This window comes from Nicotiana tabacum, chromosome 16 (genome assembly GCF_000715075.1).
Source record: "Nicotiana tabacum cultivar K326 chromosome 16, ASM71507v2, whole genome shotgun sequence".
Lineage (NCBI taxonomy): Eukaryota > Viridiplantae > Streptophyta > Magnoliopsida > Solanales > Solanaceae > Nicotiana > Nicotiana tabacum.
In genome coordinates this window covers 89,353,763-89,370,945 of record NC_134095.1, presented here as the reverse complement: position 1 = coordinate 89,370,945, position 17,183 = coordinate 89,353,763, and positions in this window count along the sequence as shown.

Sequence of the window (17,183 nt, the reverse complement as noted above, 5' to 3'; positions counted from 1 at the left end):
GAAGGGTTGCCATAAGCCTTATTTCTAGTAGTGCTTATTTTATCAACTTTAGAGAAAATCACAAGTTGTATTTTGTTTTGACCTGTGCAAAATAGAGTGCAATAACATGGCGACTCTGCGAGGGATTTTACACTTAGGTTCTGACCATAGCAGACTTAAGCTAGATTTTAACAGTTGGGGGATGTTTGTTTATATTCTATTTGCTTGACACATCACTATATGTTTACATGTCTCAATAATTTGCAATTATATGTTTACTTGCTTTATTCTTGATATTATCACTCATTCACCACAATTATTTGTTACTGCTTTGTCATCACATTTTTCTATCGAGTCTTGGCCATAAACAATCACACACAAATCATGCAAGGGTTGTCCTTGCACCCCTCTGAACCTTCTTTTCAAAACTCTCTAGTTTCAGAGAACGATATTGTCTCGCAGTTATTCGATACCCCTTCAAAGTTTAGGAAACACTCTACTCTTAGTAAACATATATCATGCTGCATACACCCTAGGTGAGTCGATCTATAGCATTGATTCACAAGTAGGAAAGCCTCTCTAATACTATCGGTCGGGTCATTACAATGCCTTTTGTGAAATGACAAATCAATCCAGATTAAGACACCAAGGATTCAGAGCAAAATACTTTCCTAGCCTTTTCTTCTATTTTAGATGGAAATCAACCACAACATCATTGAAATTAGCATGGTCATGGGAGCGCCCCACAAGATGAAACAATGGTGGAGAAATATCCGGCGAGAACATGGAGATGGATTTAGGACACATCTCAGAGCACTAACTGTGTTGATGAATATTCGAGCTGATAGAGTTTTTACCACATTGTTGATAGAATTCTAGATCCAGCCAAAGCGGTTTTCAAGTTTCTCGACTGTGAGCTAACACTAATGCTCGAGGAAGTAACAAGCTTTTCTGAGTTGCCATTAGCTGGACGAAAGCCCATACTGCTGGTCATCATGTCGGGTCATAGATTTCTCTATGTATTGGGATTGAATAACAACATGAAACTAAGGAACGTTGAACACAGGTGGATAAGCTAGACCAACTGTTAGATAGATTTGGACATCCAGAAAGCTATGACCTGCATCATGAAGAATTTCAATGTGACAGGGAAAAGTGGTAGAACCTCCACCCTTTGACCTTCTCTTTGACATTGTTGGGATTTCTAGTTTTTCCATAGTGAAATGGGCGGATCAACATCAATGTGTTGCCTCTGGTCTTGGCCATATTTTGGAGGAATTTATGGGTCACTCTTGTCCTGATGCTGTTGGCAGAGATATGCAGGGCACTATCAGCATGTTCGAGGGGATATGGCTTCTTTAAAGGTTGTAACTTGTTGTTGCAAATATAGGATACAAAGTATTTCTTTCAAAGAGAGACGACCATCAATTACTTTGTCGACACCAGCAATGTGATCCGTATTCATGAAGAGAGAATGAGGCACTGGGGAACACAACATGGTAAAAAAGAATGGTGGGAATTTTTGACTAACCTAAATGGAAATTTTGTTAACTGGAAGTTTTCTTGACTAAGCGGCAGAGCAATCGTGAGGGGTTTGAAGAAATATTTCATTGAGTTGATGGGTTTGGAAGGAATTCAGCCATATGCATCGCTGAGAGTCCTAAGGCAGTTCGGTCTGGTCTAAGACATACCCCTGTAGTCCTGAATGGCTTTGTATGAGGACGATTACAATGGAAAAATCCCAATTTCGAGAGTAAGATGGCTTCAAGATGAGTGGAGTGATTTGATCACGATGGGTATGGGACCAAAAGCATAGTGTACGCGGGAGTACTTTGTGTGGATTTCTGAAGAGGATCAACTGGCCACGCCGAGTTGGGAGGGGTTAGCCGGGTTGGAAGATTTGAGAGTTTTGCAAGTATACCACGAGATTCTACCTCACTACCTTGTCACCTCTACCATCCACCAACAGGTAGTCCTAGGATCGGTTGATCATATGATATCACCACCTGATGATGACAATCAGATAGTGGAGTACATACAGATTGAGTCTGAAGAGGAACCAGAGGAGGATCCGGAAGATGAGCTGGAGTATCATTATCATGATGTCGAAAGAATTTGAGGAAGCCTGAAGAAGGTCCAAATGAGGAGAGTCTGGGAGGAGATTCCGGGGAGGGAATTGGCACATCTAGCCGTGACGAAACTTCTACAACCACCCTATTTTCCATGACTAGATTCAATCCTTGACCACTTTCCTTCATCAACTAGGCAACCTGCCAATACCCCAAATACCGCCATTTGTACTATAGACCCCGCCATAACCCAGGTCATACCACCAGTTACCCCCGCAAACCCACCAAACCCTCCCATACACATGCCTTATATTCCCAACTATGTTCAAGCTCCCTAAAATCTACCAACCACAATCAATTTGGTCCAAACTCCCCCTCGTGACAATGTCACCTTCGCAAATACTGATATGCAATATATACCCGCAGCACACACCGCCAACCATGAGCGATATGTTCCACCCATATATACCATAGCAGAATCCACTTTCGCCACACCCGTTAAGGTCAGGATGCCTTATGAATTGATAAGTATGCTGAAATGGAAAGAGAAGCAAGATCCAAGGAAGATGAGTCGTTGTCTGAACAACTACGGGTCCTAAGGATAAATTAAGAACCTGCAAGTTACTCGAGGGAGCGAGAGCTTAATTATGAGTATTTGTGCATACATCTAGATGTTGATATTGTTTACCTTGAAAATGGTATTAACAATTATATTTGATTTTGTGGTTCTAAAAGTATGTGATTTATTTCAATACTAGTTGTTATGCAATATATGCTAAGAGTAAATGAAGAGAATATGATATGCAAACCAATGTTGATGAAGGACTAGGCCTCGAGCTGGCTGGAACAGAGGGCTCGAGGTCCAGTTAGGGCAGTTAATAATGAAAAATTGATAAAGAAATAATGATATCAAAGGCCTTGAAGATAGCCTTTTGCGGTTAATAATGGACAATAAGTGAACAGTAAATGAACAAGCAATAAATCTATAGAGTAATTGTTGAGCACGTTTAGGCAAGAAAAGCAGAGAATGTTCTATTGTATTCAATATTCATCTGTGTTACAAAATGACAAGGGTCCCCTTTATATAGGAGGGGGGAATCTCAACATAGTACACATCTAATAATGACGAGGAAATGCTATTAGTACAACTGTATAGTAGCTCAGTATGGATTTGTACTATTTCTCGCAGACTGTGAGTTCTAATCACGTGCCCTCGGGAATTTCCTGCCTTTCCATGACGGTCATTGATTTTCATGCTGCCTCGAGGTACGCTGTGATGAGTCTTCGATATATCCTATCGAGGCGAGTGCTTCGGGGACGATCCTTAGACTGTGCTTCGAGCCCATCGAGGCCGGGCTTGAAATTCCATAGAAACCTTAAAATCGGCCTTCCCTGGTTTTGACCGTATATAGATAGTCCCCGCATTTCTTAGAATGAAATGATAAGAAACGATTTGAATTCTTTGACTCTTCGATGTCCCCATCATGATGCCAGTCACGTTAGGTCAGTGATTGATGTGATAGAAAAAAGTGCAAAAGCCATGCCTGTACGTTTCTCGAAAAGCTTTAAATTGAAAATGGCAGTTGGCTGTCCTTTTACCTTCTTAAATATGACTTATCCCTATAAATTCCTCAATCCTTCATTCCTTAAACCTTTACCTTTAACAATATATTCGGATCCTTAGCAACTGTGTTTATACGCTCACTTCATCCTTGTGTTCATCTCTCAACCGATTTCTTCCTCTCCTTATGAGATTTTACAGCAAGAATGGCAAAAACCTCTAAAACTGTTCCCAAAAGGAGAAAGCCCCTTCATCATCACGCTCGTCTAAGAGAAAAACGGTAGTACCACCTCGTATTGAGGAGTGTATTCTCGGGCCTTGTGAAATATCTTCTGATTTCCAGGTCAAAAACCTTCCTTTGTTCCGGGACGAGGCGAACCTATGTCTCGATACATCAGTCTAATAACTGAAACTGAGAAAGTGAAGGTTGACTGCGTTGGGGGGAGGCGATGCAAGTAGAGATTCCTTCATGCGAAGAAGACATAACCAAACACAAAGCCAATTTTCTTAGTGTATACACATATCCTTTCACCTTAGGCCCGGTAGAAGCCTCTTTGCCACCGATAGACCTGGTGATCCTCGATTTCTGCAGACAATATTGGGTGACGCTTGGACAAATCTATCCATCATTCTGGCTCATCGTTTATCTGATTAGGTATTTCTCGAACATGGTCGAGGGGTATCTTTTACCCTTGATCATCTGATTAGACTGTATAGCCCCCGACTTTATCGAGGTGGCCTGATTAAGTTAAAATGTCGATCCCCGAAGGCCTTTTTTGCTAGCATTGATGAGGACAAGGACCGAGGGTGGATGAGCCGCTTTGTCCGAGTTAGGACCTTGGACCTGATCTCTGTTGAGAAAATGCCATTCCCTGAGGAATGGAATATGAAACGTAGGTAAACATGTTTTGCTAATAGGATATCTTTTCTTGCCTTCAAATTAACTCCTTTCGATGATGCAGCTGTTGAGTGGTACCCCGGTGCTGTCAAGGATCTCCTGGGTTGGGTCCGACAACTCGATTCGACCTGCCCATATGTGAAGCGCATGTGGCGTGATCTGGCTAAGACCCATTGGGAGGCCAAAAACCATGGTGAGTTTTTATTTCTGCCATACTCGAGCTCCTTAGAGAAGATATCTCTTGATAGTACTCTCACCCTTTGTGCTTATGCAGGCCTTGGAGACGCCGTTTTGATGAGGGAACCCCCGCCTGGGGAAGCAGATACCCTGAAGCCTGCTAAGGAGAAAAAGAGAAAGAAAAAATCACCAGCTGAGTCCCCGAAGCCGAAGAAGGCTAAAGTTCAAAAGCCCATGGTCGATTCCTCGAGCTGGGGGTGAAGAGAAAGATGACTCCCCGCTAGCACACGGGGGAAAAGGAAGCTTGACTACTTCGGACCTTGTTGAGCCGATAGCTATTGAGCCAAAGGCTTGCAAACCAGAAGTTGCTGATGCTGTCCCACCTCGGGCCGAAGAGGCTCTCGAGGGTGGGTCAAATGATGTCCCTGAGCCGGTCGACGGCCAAAACATTTCTCGAGTCGAGGGGCATTTGGTAAGTGAGTTAGGGGAGCCCAGTTTTGAGGCTTCCCGGAGGCAAGAGAAGGCCCTAATCGATCCAGCCGGAGTTATTGATGAGGGTGATTCTCCGCTGGGTCCAGCATTTTCTTCGAGGGAGATACGGGATGCCCATAATAGAGAGACTTCTGATGTGGGGGCGTCCCTCGGGGGGGGGGGATGACATGTTTAAAGGATTCTTCGCTGGGGTCGAAGAAAACCCCGAGCTTAACGCCTCGCTCACTTTCGAGGAAACCGAGAGGCTCCGCAGATAGGTAATCTTTCATCGACTATGCTCTGAGCTTTGATCCTCATCTTTCTGATTCTGTTCTTTTATGCTTTCAGGCTGTAATGCTTTACAATCACGCCTTTGCTAAGTCCCAAGCTGAGTTGACCCACCGTGAGGAAAAGTGTAAGAGGCTCTCATCAGAGGTTGACGGGCTTAGAGCTCTTTTTACCAAAAAGGAGGAAGAAATTCATGACCTTCGGGCTCGTTTGGAGACGGTGTCTTGAGAGCGGACCGATCTTCCTGAGTAGGTAAGACAGTCTTCATATGTTTTTGTTTTCGTGCTTGTCCGACTTTAGCATTTAAAACCTTTGGGTTGATTTTTGCAGCTTGAGGAGAAAGATATCCTAATGAAGGAGGGGCTCAGAGCCAGGGATATCGAGATTCTCTGACTCAAACAACGTGTGGACGAGATAGCCTCCAAGAGAGATACCCTACAGGGGAAGTTTACCTCGGTTGAGCATCATTTTTAGGATGCAAGGGCGGATAGTCGTAAGTACAAGGATCTCCATGCTGAATTGGTCGCTGCGCTATCTGCAGCCAAGTACGAAGACGATGCGCTCATATCCTCGTATTGAGAAGATGCTGCTGCGGTGAATGCTCGAGCCAAGAGGGTATCTTAAGAGGCCGATCTTGAACTGACTCGAGCCCTGGAGCGTGCCCGATTAAGACCTCGGAGAAAGGCTCTCGAGGATGTACATGCAGGGGGCATCGATTTGTCTACTGAGATCGAGAGGGTGAAGGCCCTAGAGGAAGAATCGACAACTCTGCTTTCTTCCGATGATGGTTCAGCCAGTGGTTCGGCCAGTGGCTCGGAGGATGATGAAGATGAAGGTGAAGTCACCGAGGGGGAGGAGGCCGTTGATGTTCCAGGGGTCGAGGGCCAAGCCGATGAAGGCACAACTTCTGAGGGAGCTCCGTCTGGTCAAGTGACCTCGGCGGTGGATTAGTTTTTATTTGTTCCTTTTTTGTGTAAGGGCTCCAGGCATGAGCCTTGCAAATATGTCTTTGTGAACCTTTATTATATATATATAAGGATCTTTGTTTTTCGTTATTTCTTGTCTTCCTTTTGCCTTTTTGGAATAAACTTTGATTCCTATTGATAACTAGTTCGATGTGTCGTATTTATAATATAAACCCCTTAGGTTTTCATGATCGATGAATGATTGATAACAATTGACCGTTCGGGGTTCGTTCCTCGAGTCAAATTTCAACCCGGGGCTATCGACCCTCAAGTTTTTAACATATTGGTGCTTAGGCTCTTTGGATCGACCTTTAGGCTCTTTGGATCGGCCCTTAGGCTCTTTGGATCGCCCTTAGGCTTTTACGCATTGGCCCTTAGGCTCTTACACATTGACCCTTAGGATCTTTTTAGATTGGGTCGATGCGACCTCTAATATGACTATAGTTTTCCCTCATTTTGGCTAAAGACTTTTGAAGTTTTGATTATGCCTTGGCATTTTTTATGTTCATCCGACTCTTCGACTGCTCAAACGAGAACCTCGATTATGAGTCGATATGTGACGATAGTTGAGTACCTCGGGAGGTTCACTCGAAGGCTGAGTTTTCGAAACCTTTTCATCGAAGGCTGATTGTTTTCGAAGCCTTTTTATTGTTTGGCGCTGATATTATTGAAGCTCCTTTGCTTATGCCAAAGGTAGCCTGATTAACCGGTTCTTTTCGAAGTATTTTCGAAGTATTTGAAGGCCTTTTAGTTATATGACAGCAGTCGGACGTCTCCGAGCCGCATTAATTTGGCTGTAGCCTTTTAGTTCGACCGTAGTCTTTATGTTTGGTCGTAGCCTTTAGTCCGCGGGTGCGGTGACCTTGGCGTCTATATCGAGGGTATGCCTTCTTAGGGGTCTTATAAGTTTGAATATGTAGCCTTGGCCTTAATATTGAGGTTATGCCTTTTTAAGGCCTTATAAATTTGAATACGCCTCGTTGAGGTCTTATAAGCTCGGTATTGCCTCATTGAGGCCTTATAAGTTTGGGCATTCCTCGTCGAGGTCTTACAAATTCGATGCTGCCTCACTGAGGTCTTACAAATTCGAGTTTTTGATGGCTTTGATGAGCTGACTGTCGATGGTAGTCCCCGAGTGTTCGAGGATTTTTTGGCCCTTGAGCCATTTTGTGTGAAAGTAGTAAAAGTCTTTAAGGCACACAACGTTTTAATAAGCAGAGAGGCTTCTTTGATTACTTGATATATGCGCACATGTTTTTTGCCTTTGGAGGCTCGATTATTCTACATGGACACGGTTCATTTGACCGTTTGGCCTAATACAACGTTCTCCTATCGAGGTCATTATAGGCATAGTTCGATTTCTTTGAATAGGCGACCTCCCGGGGTGATGCCCCCAGTATTTGAGGTTGATCGAAGAGAAGCTTTGAATATTTGTCGAGTTCTACTTAGGTAGCATATAGATGTTGACTCATTAAAAACCTCTCCGGTAAAACCCATCTGGGATAAAACCCGATCAAAGGGAAAAAAAGTGCAACACATGTTTTAAAACCCAAGGTCTTCGGGTCGATGGGTGCTTCACCGTCTCCCATCGAACACCTGTAAGAAATTAGTATGAGACATATTATACCTTAGCAATAATAGCGTTTGAGCATCGATATGTTCCAATTGCATGGAAGTTGCTCGCCTTCCATGGTGCCAAGTTTGTAGGACCCTTTGCCTACTACTCCGAGGACGCAGTATGGTCCTTCCCAGCTTGGGCCTAGCTTCCCTTTATTTGGGTTTCGAGTGTTGAGGGTGACTTTCCTTAAGGCTAAGCCCCCGACTCCAAAGTATTGGAGGTTTGTTCTCCTGTTATAATACCTCTCGATCCTTTGTTTTTGGGCGGCCATTTGGACTAGTGAAGCCTCTCACTTTTCATCTAGTAGCTCGAGGGCTCTAGTCATGGCCTCGCTGTTCAAGTCCTCGATGGCATGTCGAAATCTGGCGCTTGGCTCCCCGGCCTCCACCGGCATCGAAGCCTCGGATCCGTATACCAAAGAGAACGGTGTCTCTCCTATGCTTGGATTCGAAGTTGTTCGGTATGCCCATAGTACTTCGGGAAATACCTCTTTCATTTTCCCTTCACATTTTCTAACCTCTTTTTCAAGTTTTGGATGATGGTCTTGTTCGTGGACTCGGCCTGTCCATTTGCACATGGATGATTGGGCGTTGAAAGGATCCTCTTGATTTTATGATCTTCGAGGAATTTCGTCACCTTGCTACCTATGAACTGCTTCCCATTATCACATGTAATCTCGGAGGGGATCCCGAATCGGCATATGATGTGGTCCCAGATGAAGTCAATGACTTCTTTTTCTCTTATCTTCTCAAAGGCATGTGCTTCCACCCATTTCGAGAAATAGTCAGTCATAAAAAGAATAAGTCTAACTTTACCTGGCGCCGTTGGTAGGGGGACGACGATGTCCATCCCCCATTTCATGAATGACCATGGTGATAATACTAAATGTAGCTGTTCACCGGGTTGGTGAATCATTGGCGCAAACCTTTGGTATTTGTCACACCTTCGAACGAATTCCTTGGTGTCCTTCTCCATGCTGTCCTAATAGTAGCCTGCTCTGATCACCCTTCGAACCAAAGAATCAGCGCCGGAATGATTTCTACAAGTGCCCTCGTGGATTTCTCAAAGTACATAATTGGTGTCCTCCAGTCCCAAGAATACTGCTAGAGGTCCGTCGAAGGTCCTTCTATATAGAGTTCCCTTCTCGTCGAGTGAAAATCGAGCTGCTTTGGCTCGTAGGGCCCTCGATTCTTTTGGGTCTGTGGGCAGCTTCCCGTTTCTCAAGTAGTAGATATATTTATTCCTCCAGTCCCATGTTAGACTTATTGAGTTGATCTTGGCTTGGCCTTCTTCGATCACCGATTTGGACAACTGTACGACAGCACCTGGGAGTATGTCATCTTCTTCGACGGGCGACCCTAGGTTCGCGAGTGCATCGGCCTCACTATTATGATCTCGGAGAAGGCTCGAGGGATACCGCTTCAATTCCTATAAAGCATGTTGGCATTCCGGAGTCCACTCAAAGCTATTTTTCTTCTTGATTAAGGAGAAGAAATGATGACTCCAATCTGACGATCTCGAGATGAACCGGCCTAAGGCCGCTATCTACCCGGTCAGCCACTATACGACATTCACATTGTTCACCACTGTGATTTCTTCAATGGCCTTGATTTTGTCGGGGTTGATCTCAATCCCCCTATTCGACACCATGAAACCTAAAAATTTGCCCGATCCTACTCCGAAGGCACATTTCTCGGGGTTGAGCTTCATGTTGTAGCTTCTAAGGATATCAAATGTTTCCTACAAATGAGTCAAATGGTCCTCTATGCGCATGGACTTAACTAGCGTGTCATCACTGTAAACTTCCATAGATTGGCCTATTTGATGTTCGAACATCTTATTAACTAGGCGTTGGTACGTAGCTCCTGCATTTTTTATCCCGAAGGACATTACATTATAATAGTATGTACCATACTTCATGATGAACGAAGTTTTTTACCTGCCCTCTGGGTTCATTTGAATTTGATTGTAGCCAGAGTAGGCGTCGAGAAAAGTGAGGATCTCGTGGCCGACCGTGGCATCGATCAAGCGATCGACATTGGGGAACGAGAATGAGTCTTTGGGGCATGATTTATTCAAGTCTTTATAATCTACGCACATTCTTAATTTATTTCCTTTTTTGGGAACCACTACTACATTAGCCAACCACTTAGGGTATTTTACCTTCCTAATTGATCCTATTTTGAGGAGTTCTGTGATAAGTTGGTATTTTACCAACTTATCTTTTTCGTTGAGCCTATACTTTTGCTATGTTTGAGTGATAAAATCATGTGTTTAATGTCATTTACTTCTATATTTACAGGTTTTATGTGATTTAGAAGTGATCTTGATGAAACCAAGTGAAACGAGTCAAAAAGAAGCTGAAAAGAAGAAAATCTAGAAAATGGCCTTAGTTGTCGCAAATGCGACACATTTATGGGAAATACGAAGAAAGCAGTCATGGGAATTGCGAGTAGCCCATCGGAATTGCAAAGAAGGACCAATCAAGCAGTGCTCGCAAATGTGAAGAAGACTTTACAAATGCAAAGTCAAACTAGGATGTCACCCTTCGCAAATGCGAAGTCTTGATCGCAAATGCGAAGTCTTGATCACAAATGTGAAGGTCAACAGTATATTCAAAGTTCGCAATTGCAAACTTTTGTTCGCAAATGCGAAAATCGTGCTTCAGTGCTGGGCAATTATGTCATTGCACATTTTTTGGCCCCAAACCCTTTAATACCCAAACCAGCTCATTTGTAAAAGATTTTTTTTGGCATAAAGGGCTTATTTTCAGTCTCAAACACGAGAGAGAACAAGTTTTGGAAGCTAGGGTTTGCACACACACTTTGGTCTTGAACATTTGAAGCTTTTGGTTGAGAATTTCTTCCCCATTTATGTTCATTTCTTCATTTCCTTGCTTTGTATTGAATATCTAAGTGTATAGTATTTTATCCACACTTGAATCTTGTTTATGGAAATATTCTTGTTTAAAGTATGGATTAAATATCTTGTTGTACTTATGTATTGAATGATTTGTATGAAGTGAGTTATTGTTTCTTTAATTATTCTTGTTCTTTAATGTTTCCAAAGGGATTAGCTAACCCTAGGACTCACCCACTAACTCCAAATTAATTTTGGGAAAGATTATTTGGGGTTGGGAACGATTAATTAACAAGAACTTGAGGCTTTAACCCTCATTTTATAGATTCTACCTAGGGATAGGATTGAACTACTTGTAGCCATATCCGAGTATGCTTAATCTCTTAATTATTTTAGGGATAATTCAATTAAAAAGTCTTGTTAGTCTTTGGAAGAAGCTAATATAGAATTATTACCCGTGGCTAATTAACATAAACTCTCTCATATTTGTAAAATCGTGAAATACATTGGATCGTTTCTTGAGTGTAATTCCTGATGCATCCATACTTATAGCTATTGATCACTTTACTTGCTTTCTAGGTTAGTTTACATTTCCGCATTTAGGTATGAATATTTTCTCAAATCCATTCTTAGTGTTGGGCATTGCATAACAAGTGATAATTCTCTTACATTCTTAATCGCCTATATATTGTTCTCTGTGGGATTTGACCCCGACTCATAGTTGGGTAAATTATATTGCATGTGACCGTGTCCATTTACTTTTTAGTAGTGGATTTGGATGTCATCATTTTGTTACCTCATCTTTGATGAATGCATGTTTTACCTCGGACTGAGGCCTCCTTTTTTGCTTCACTGGTTTGAACATGGGATCGACACTTAGTCGATGGGTGGTTATTTCCAGCAGGATCTCTGTCATGTCTAAATGGGACCAAGCAAAACAATCAACATTGCTAATAAGAAATTGGATGAGTTTTTTCTTGAGTTCGGGGGTTAATCCAAGTATACCTTTCAATCTGGAAGATGCTTGATCAAGACGGCCTGTTCGAGTTCTTCGACCGTCGATTTTGTTGCATCCGACTCCTCGGGGGCAATGAAAGTCTGAGGAGTGAGGAAGTCTTCTTCGTCATCTTTGTTAAAATGCTCACTGACCACCTATTCCTCAGGGGTCAGCCCGTTTCCTGACTCATCCTAGATGAGTGGAGTCGATGTTGGAGCCATGTCATTTACCGCGAACATCTTTTTTGCTGCGCATTATTCTCCGTACACCATTTTTATACCATCTTTTGTTGGGAACTTCATCTTCTAATGAAGAGTTGATAGTACCGCCCTCATGTTATGTATCCACGGCCTTCCAAGTAAAGCATTGTACCTTATGTCACCTTTGATGACATGAAACTTGGTGTCTTGAACTGTACCAGACACGTTGACAGGGAGGATTATTTCTCCATTCATTGTCCCGCTTTCCATGTTGAATCCATTGAGGACTCGAGAGGTGGGTATGATCTGATCGAGTAGCCCAAGATGCTCCACCACCTTCGACCTGATTATGTTGGCCGAGCTACTTGGATCCACGAGCACACGTTTAATTTGAACGCTGTTCAAAAGAAAAGAAATTACCAGTGCATCATTATGTGGTTGGGATAAGGCCCCGATGTTTTCTTCTCTAAATGTAAGGGCGTCCTCGGGTATATAGCTCCACGTTTGCCTTTTCGTTGTGATGGACACTTTGGTCCGTTTGAACATGGGTCCCTGTGGGACGTTGGTTCCTCCAACGACCATATGAATGATTTACTAAGGTTTTTCTGGTCCATTCTTTCCATTCGCATCTCTTTCTTGAAAGTGGTTCTTGGCTCGATCGCTAAGGAATTCTCGAAGGTGCCCTTCATTGATCAGCCAGGCCACCTCCTCTCGGAGCTGTCTACAATCCTCAATCTTATGACCGTGAATGCCATAGTATTCGCCCATCAAGTTGGGGTTCCTTCGGGAAGGATCTGACTATGCAGGCTTCGTCCATCTAGTATCCCTGATTCTACCCATGGCTGATATGATGTCTGAGACATCGATGTTGAAGTTGTATTTTGACAATCAAGGTGCCTCCATTGGCCTTGAATGCCTATCAAACCCGGTCTTGCTCATAAGTCCCTATGAATTTTGGCCTCGATCTACTCTTCAACCATTTTGAGGTATATTCTGCCTCGAAGTGTCTCTTTGATCTTTGAAGTATGGCTGATACCTTTCTTTGCCTGATTTCGACTCCCTTGGTTCCTTTAGGAGCCTGCTTGGATATACTGAGCCAGAGGGGGCTCCTAATTGGTCTTCCTCAACCCTGATCTTCGATTGATATCTGTTGTGTACATCTCCAAGTCACGGTGGGATACTCAACCAAGTTCTGCTTTCACTGCTTCGAAGCTATCGAGCTTCGCTCATTCAAGCCCTGAGTGAAGGCCTGCACTGCCCAAGCGAGATACAAATTCCCTCAGCATCTCATTCTCCCTTTGTTTGATCTTGAAGACATCGGAATTCCTTGTAGCAACCTTGATGGCATCGGCATGTTCCTTCATAAAAGAATCTACCAACATGGAAAACGAGTCCATCGAGTTCGGGGGTAGGTTGTGATACCACATCATGGCCCCCTTCGACAGTGTTTCTCCAAATTTCTTCAGCAAGACGGATTCAATCTCGTCATCCTTTAAGTCATTCCCTTTTACAATACAAGTATAAGCGGTAATGTGCTTATTAGGGTCCGTGGTCCCGTTATACTTCAGGATATCAGGCATTTTGAATTTCTTCGGGATGGGCTTCTGAGCTGCACTTGATGAGAATGGTTTCTGCACGAACTTCTTTGAAACTACATCCTTTAGAATCAGGTGTGCGCCCAGGATTTGATCGACCCTCAAGTTATAAGTCTCCACCTTTTTATCGTTAGCCTCTATCTTCTTTTCTCCTGACTCCATTATTTTAATTAATTCCTCGAGCATTTTCATGATTGTGGGGTCAGTCCCCAAGCCGCTTTCATCGGGCCTTTCTAGCACTGGTTCATGCTGCATGTTTACTGGTTCAGCGGTGTTAGGGGTTCTGTTCTGACTTTGAAGTTGAACGATGGTGACTTGCTGAGCTTGCAACATCTCGAATATCACTTGGAGGCTGACTCCTCCTCCTTCCATTCCTCGTGCTTCTTGGCGTCCAGCCTGGGCTTCCCTGCATCCATTCCTTATGGGGTCTGCGCCTGCTCCCATGTTTAGAGCGTTGTGGGAGCTGATATCAACTGGCTCCATGTTTGGCACTCCCTTAGGGTTTATAGGTGGTACACCGAGCCCTATGCCACTATTTTCTCCAAGTCCTTCGCTGTTATGAGCGGGTGCATTTTGTGTGCTAGACATATTTTGGCCTGAAATCAAAAAAACTTTGACAAGAAAAAAGTGTGAAGAATAACGTGTGTTATCAGAAAACTAGCACAAAAAACAATCACTATTATTTTTAGCCCCACGGTGAGTGCCAAACTATTTACCTTGAAAATGGTATTAACAATTATATTTGATTTTGTGGTTCTAAAAATATGTGATTTATTTCAATACTAGTTGTTAGGAAATAGATGCTAAGAGTAAATGAAGAGAATATGATATGCACGCCAATGTTGATGAAGGACTGGGCCTCGAGCTGGCTGGAACAGAGGGCCTCGAGGTCCAGTAAGGACAGTTAACAATGAACAATTGATGAAGAAACAATGATATAGAAGGCCTTGAAGATCGACTTTTGCGGTTAATAATGAACAATAAATGAAGAACAATAAGTGAACAATAAATGAACAAACAATAAATCTGTAGAGTAATTGTTGAGCACGTTTAGGCATGAAAAGCAGAGAATGTCCTATTGTATTCAATATTCACGTGTGTTACAAAATGACAAACGTCCCCTTTATATAGGAGGGAGAATCTCAACATAGTACATGTCTAATAATGATGAGGAAATGCTATTGGTACAACTGTATAGTAGCTCAGTACGGATTTGTACTATTTCTTGCAGACTCTATCAGTTCTAATCACGTTCCCTCGTGAATTTTCCGCCTTTCTATGACGGTCGTCGATTTTTATGCTACCTCGAGGTACGCTGTGATGAGTCTTCGATATACCCTATTGAGGCGAGTGCTTCGGGGACGCGCCTTAGACTGTGCTTCGAGCCCATCGAGGCCGGGCTTAAAATTCCATAGAAACCTTAAAATCGGCCTTCCCTGATTTTGACCGTATACAGATATGTCGGCAGGTCCAAACCCACGACATTTGATATCGAACAAGCAATCCCCATGCACACTTGAAGGAATATCGTGATAAGTAAGTAGGAGTAGGAAGAAACGAGAAGTTGAGGATGAATATATTCATTAGAAGTTTGATTGGGGACGTACTCACTTGGTATGCTAGACAGGACCCCAGGAATTTGAGAGAATGGCAAGATATGGTTGAAGATGTCATGAACTGCTTCGGGTTCAATATTGAGATTACACCGGATAGATTTGCTTCGATAAACATACAAAAGAAGCCCTATGAGTAATTTCAAGGGTATGCTCGTTGTTGGAGATTAGAAGCAGCTAGAGTACATCCCCTACTGGATGATAACGAGTTGACCAAATACTTCATTCTGCCCAGGAAGGAATCTACTTTGATAAAATGATAGGGATGATGGGCCAAAAGTTCCCCGAGCTAGTCAAAATAGGAGATTTCCTGGAAGAAGGTATCAAGCCAGGGAGATACAGTTTATGGCTGCGCTACAAGATGTTAGCAAGGCTATACAATCTGGTTCCATCGGCAACACAAAGAAGAAAAAAGAAGAATGACAGAAATTATCCCTTACTATCAACCAAGTCATCCTCGTCGAGCCAATCCATACCCTACAAACACTCATCCTCCAAAGCAGTCTACTTATACCCCAGTCTACAATGCACAACCACTTTACAATAACCAAACCACATTACAATCAACCCTGATACAATATATTTCCAAACCCATCACGACGATATGCCCCCGTTCAAACCACTACCCATCAAAATAGGTCTGCCTATGCTCCCAGACCACGTCCTAACTTCGAAGCACAGAACCCCAGGAATTTTACCCCAATTACTAAGCCTTTGGCCCAATTATTTGAGAGGTTGAGAAGGGCTGGATTGCTATTCCTGATTGAAGGAAGAATCTCAAACCAACACATTATGTATTTTGATTCAAGCAAGAATTGTGCCTATCATTAAGATGTTCAAGGACATGACATCGAGGATTGCTATAGTTTGAAGCACGAGATCAAAATGTTGATTAAAAGCAGAGCTATCCAATGCACCCTAGCCCCACAAAATGTAAATTATACTCCACTACCAAACCATAGAAATCAAGGGGAAAAGTAGATAAGAGGAATATGATTTAAAGAAGACCATCATTACCATTAGGAATACTGAAGCAAGAAGGACAGCTCCTTAGGCGGCCCCGTTAATCACTGTGCAACTAAATCCACTAGTAATGGTTCGGACATATTAGCTATGGCACCCCACATCTGTCAAAGGGGATTAGAATCATGAGTATAAGGCAGTTTTGTGGACCTATCAGTCAAAGTGAAAGACAAAAATGACAGAAACTCTAGCCGTGTCACGACCCCAAATCGGACCTGGTCGCTGAGGCGGATATACACTAGGCCTTGAGGGGTCACGTGAACCAGTTAACCTCGGCAAAAACCCTATATATATATTGTATGTATAGCTGTATATATTTTAGGGATCCCTTAAATATTTTTCTTGGCCCCCTTATAATCGAAATGCTGCTTGGAGCAATGGTCCGCTTGTGTCAGTAGTATTTCCCTTCGTTTTGCTACGAAGGACTGGGGTTCGAAACCCCCTTTCCACAAATATTTCTTTTTTAGTTTCTTTCACTTTTTATAACTGGAATAATCAATTATATATTAGTACAATAGTACTATTTATTAGTCACTAGTCAACAATTGACTAATTTATAATTTTTTATTTTACCTTTTCTCAATTTTATTATATTTTAATAGTTATAGATAATAGTCAATTTTATTATTTAGTTCTTCTACAAAATCCTACCCAAAAGCCCCAAAATATTAAAGCCCTAAACCTGTCTTAGTTCTTCCTCGATCAAACGAAAAAGCTCCCCAGTCGGCCAGTCCCCTCCGTCAAACTCAGAAGCTCCCCTCCTTCAAACTCAGTCTTTACTCCCCAGCCATCACTCCTCACTCCGAAATAGAGAACCATTCTTCCTCAATCTCAATTCCTCTCATTACTTTAAAAAAGTAGCGGGCATCG